We start from the raw sequence: 5,466 nt of genomic DNA on the forward strand, positions 1-5,466 counted from the left end.
AGCTGACTACAGAAATTGGCAAGAGAACCCGGCTACAGAACCTGGCGACCGAACCTGGCTGGAGAACCTAACCCAAACCTGGCTGGAGAACCTAGCGAGAGAGCATGGCCACAGAACCTGGCTGGAGATCCTAACCAGAACTTCGCTGGAGATCCTGACTAGAACTTGGCTAGAGATCCTGCCTAGGCTGCTGATCAACTGAGCGCTGTCTCCGTGTCATTCCTTCTTCGCCGACTCCGTCCACACCTTTGGGGACCCCTGGACCTGCTGGGGTCGGACCCCGGCACGTAATCTTGTGCCCCTGTCATTGTTCAACCTGGGTGACTTGTCTAGGGAGTGTTGTCCGGTATTAGTTGGGAGCACTGGGGGAGAGGTGCTGCTGCGATAGTGGCCTCTATCCTGGTGGGGAACAAATAGATGTGAGCTAGCCTCACTCTGCTTCCTGATGAATCAGTTAAAAAGTTATTAAATTTTAAAAAATACTACCATATTGGGACAGAAATAGAAAGTTACAAAAAGATAAGGTACCATTTACCTAAAAATTTAATTCAAGAAACAGTTTCATATATGATTTAGGGATACATCAAATGTACAAAAACATGGACAGAAATAATACACAACAGCTTCAGGTTATGACATCCAAGGAAGGAGGAAGGGCCAAGGCCTCCAGAATCCAGATAGTTGTATCCAGATCTTAAAAAGAAGTGACAGAAGTTTGACACAAATATGGTAATGTGTTAATATCTGTTAAATCTAGGTGGTGAATATATGGTTCTCATAAATGTAAAATGCATTCTCCATGTTTAAAGTATTTGAGAATTAAAAATAAAGTTGTGAACTTCCAACTTTAAAAAAAAAGAGAAAAAGCCATTATTTTTTTTAAATATTTAATGGGAACTTATATTTTTATTTATTTTTTAAAATATATTTTATTGATTTTTTTACAGAGAGGGAGGGAGAGGAATAGTTAGAAATATCCATCAGAGAGAAACATCGCCTAGCTGCCTCCTGCATGCCCCCTACTGGGGATGTGCCCGCAACCAAGGTTCGTGCTCTTGACTGGAATCGAACCTGGGACCCTTGAGTCCGCAGGCCGACGCTCTATCCACTGAACCAAACCGGTTAGGGCGAGAAAAAGCCATTATTGAACCTTTAAATAGTAATGCACTGATTCAATATTAAGGACAACCATGATTTTTTTTTTACTATAGTATTGCTATATAACATTTACATTTTTTATTTTCATGAGAAAAATAACATGAATAGAAACGGTAAAAGCTGTTAGGAAATATCAATATGTAATGAGAAAAAACTTAAATATACAATATTTCTCCAAAGGTAGAGCTTTCAGTAATATTTTTCTTTCTCCTAATTTCTTTTGCCTAAGAAAAATTTTTCCTTTGATGCCAATGTTTTAAAAGACTATTTTAAAAATAGTTCTTGATTTTTTGTCTTTTTAGGTAATAGGCTAATCAGTAAAGTAAGAAATGAATTATCCTTTGAAAAAAGAAATATTAACATTCAATTCTTTCCTGAAACACACATCTGCACACACTATATGCAACAATTATCAATTCTAATGTCATTGTCTAAAATTAGCAATATAATTCTGTATCTATGCTTTCTATGGTACTGTACTTCACTCAGCTCTTAATCAACTAAGCAATGAAAATATCCAAAACAACTTAAATTAATTTTTAAGTAAGATTAAACTATCAAGTGCTCTGCTAAAAGAAGAATAAATTAGATTTATTCTCCAGACTTCCTCTACTTATCTAGTAATGTCTAAGGAAAGTAATCATGTTTGTCTGTTATTTTTAAAATATATAATAATCCCATGTTATTTGTATTATTTTTCTTCCCTAAGTAATTAAATATTTCTATTAATATTTAATTGACTCAGTGTTTTGTTACTATTCAATTGCTAAAACCAAGCTTCCTTCTTCTTTAAAAAATAAAATTAATTTTAATACTTCCCAATTATCCATTATTATTTAAGTTCATAATTACTAGTGTCCCTCACAAGACAGTTATTGAGCCTAATATGCACACACATTTCATTTTTGTATTAATTTTAAATAACTACCATTATATTTCAATTCTTAACTAAACTTGATTTTCATCTGTATTTTAAAATAGTACTGTATCGTTACCAATTTTTCAGATTAAGGAGGTAAAAATTTAATGTTATTCTTCCATTTTCAACCATTGTCTTCCATTTATTTTAAATTCTTCATTAAAATCATTACAATTAATGATAATGTATTTGATTTTTTAAAAATAAATTTGATCATATTACAGAGGGACTTAAGTCCAATAAACATTTCAGTATTAGGTTCTATAGTCACAATGGGGAATTATACTTAAGACATGTGAGGAGCATAAAAAAAACTCTGAACATCATTTTCTATTTCACTTCTCTGGACTATTTTTTATTCAACATCAGTACACCTGGCCCCTAATCTCAGATTTCCTTCAAAAACTCCCCTAAAATATTGTGCCTTCTGGTATACCTTCTTTGATATTCCAGGCTGATTTGGGTAACTCTCCATGCATATGGATTACCTTTTTCAACCTCTACCAAACCAAATAATCACATCATATTAAAATTATTTTTTTACTTGTCCATCTTCCCACTACCCCGAAGTTCTTGGAAGACAGAATGGCTCATACACATCTGCACTCCCAAAACTTGGATGGTGCTAAGTGACCCATAGAGGGGCTCAATAACATTAAACCACACCACGGAGCTCTAGTTCCACCCTGCTGCCTCCACCTGGCTGAATTAGTAAACAGAAGTTAGTGTCTGCAACTTTACTTTATAGGAATTCCCTTTTAACATGGATGAGTCTACAAAACATGGTGACCTAGATTTAAGGGCCATCTAGTATGTACCTCATGACTCACTGAGTCTCACCAAGTTCAATACTCATACAGACAGACCACGGACACAGATAAACCATGCATCCTGCAGTCAGAATCATTACACATCCAAGCCATGTGATTCAGGAAAGGCAGGGACAACTATCCCTAATGACCACAGGAGGAGAAGGACTAACCATATTGTCAGCAGGTATAGCCACAATTTCTGAAAAATTAGTCACAGGCTTTTGTTCTTCAGTAACTAAGAATGAATCCACATCAGTTCCAGGTCTCTTCAGACAGACAGGTGACATAATTAGCCCCCCTCACACACATGCTAAACCTTTATATACATGATCAACTTTCCCTGCTTCTTTCTAGAAAACTCCTTCAAACTTGTTCAAATGGTAGCACCTCTGAGAAGACTTCCCACCACATCCAGAATAATCTGCCACTTTTTCTTCTGTATAGCCATAGCATTTTGTACAAACCACTACCAATATAAAGCTTTTAACACTTTTTAAAAATTACCTCTTAAAATTTAATTTTTTATCAAAGTTGTAGTATTTGTGTTAAATAGTTATATATTGCTTTCCATTTTCCACTAATTGGGTGGCTTTAAACAACAGACATATATCTCACAGTTCTGAAGGCTAGAAGTCCAAAATCAATGGGTTAATTGATGTTCTCCCTGGAGGCTCTGGAGGAGAATCGTCGCATGCCTTTCTCCTGGCTCCTGATGCTGCCAGCAATCTTTGTGCTCTTTGGCTTATAAATACATCACCCCATTCTCTGCATTCATGTCATATGACATTCTTCTTGAGTCTCTTCCTTCTGTGTCTCTTCTCATCTTCCAATAGGGACACTAATCATACTGGATTTAGGGCCCACCTGACTCTAATAATCATCGTCTTAACTTGATTGCATCTGTAAGGCTCTATTTCCAAATGAGGTCACATTCACAGATACTGGAGGTTAGGACTTCAACATACCTTTGAGAGGACTCAATTCAACCCATAACTTCTATTTTAACTTATTGATCTGCACAACACTCCTATGAGAGACTATCATCACTATCCTATATAATAAAAGCCTAATATGCAAATCGACCGAACAGCTGAACGACTGGTGGAATGACCAGTCACTATGATGCACAGTGACCACCAGGGGGCAGATGCTCAATGCAGGAGCTGTCCCCAGACCGCAGGCCCCAGGCCAGCCAAGACGGGTACAGCGGGGCCCCCCGATCGCCCCGCTGGTCACCCCACAGATTGGCCCTGATCACTGGCCAGGCCTAGGAACCCTACCCGTTCATGAATTCTGTTCTCCAACAGGCCTCTAGTTTTACAAATAAGAAAACTGCCGAAACCGGTTTGGCTCAGTGGATAGAGCGTCGGCTTGCAGACTGAAGGGTCCCGGGTTCGATTCCGGTCAAGGGCATGTACCTGGGTTGCAGGCACATCTCCCGTGGGAGATGTGCAGGAGGCAGCTGATGGATGTTTCTCTCTCATCGATGTTTCTAACTCTCTATCTCTCTCCCTTCCTCTCTGTAAAAAATCAATAAAATATATTAAAAAAAATTAAAAAAAAGAAAAGAAAACTAAAGCTCAAGGTAAAAAAACTTGCTCAAGATCACATAGCTAGTTAGCTGGCTTCAGAATCTAATCACCTACACAGTCTCTACATGCAGCAAATAGTTTAAGAGGTGAAACCCACTAAAAGACTTATTACAACAACAGCATAGCAGTTCCCTATCTTATACACTCCTCCACATACACACACACTCATAATTGGCCCACTATCCAGGGACTGCTGCTTTTTTTTCTGGTATATATCTCCATATTTCAAGTAATAAGTGTATATTTCTATTTTTAATTTACCAGTTTCAGACATTTACTGAGTTTGTTTTTATGGAAAATGGGGATTTTTCGCTCATGTACTTCTCACCATTATCCTATATAATAAAAGGCTAATATGCAAATCAACTGAACAGTGGAACACGCACTGGTCGCTATGACACGCACTGACCACCAAGGGGCAGACACTCAATGCAGGAGCTGCCCCCTGTGGTCAGTGCATGTCATAGCAACCAGTAGTCCTGCCATTCAATCGATTTGCATATTAGCCTTTTATTATATAGGATGATGCAAGAGCTGCCCCCTGGTGGTTAGTGCACTCCCACAGAGGGGAGCGCTGCTCAGCCAGAAGCTGTGCTCATGGCTAGTGAGCACAGCAGCGGTGGCGGGAGCCTCTCCCACCTCTGCAGCAGCGCTAAGGATATCCCCCGAGAGCTCCCGGACTGTGAGAGGACACAGGCCGGGCTGAGGGACCTCCACGAGTACACGAATTTCATGCACCGGGCTTCTAGTTTCAATATAATTATACATAAACTAGAGGCCCGGTGCACAAATTCATGCATGGGTGGGGTCTGGCTGCCCCCCCTCCCCAAATGGGAGCCAATTGGGCCAGGCAAGCAGGAGGTTGGCTGGCCAGTTCCACCCCCGATTAGGTGTGGGGGGTCAGTCAGGGGCAGGGCTAGCTGGGGGGATGGGCCAACCCCCAATTGGGCTGGTGGGCCGGCCACAGTGCACATAATAGCGACAG

General features: G+C 39.6%; 1 protein-coding gene across 4 annotated transcripts in view; it reads right to left on the bottom strand.

Annotated features, from left to right (window-relative positions):
- TBC1D19 (TBC1 domain family member 19) overlaps positions 1-5,466 on the bottom strand; it is a 104,883-nt gene that overhangs the window by 57,068 nt on the left and 42,349 nt on the right. The window lies entirely within an intron of this gene.

The sequence above is a fragment of the Myotis davidii genome, unplaced genomic scaffold (assembly GCF_000327345.1).
Source record: "Myotis davidii unplaced genomic scaffold, ASM32734v1 scaffold743, whole genome shotgun sequence".
Lineage (NCBI taxonomy): Eukaryota > Metazoa > Chordata > Mammalia > Chiroptera > Vespertilionidae > Myotis > Myotis davidii.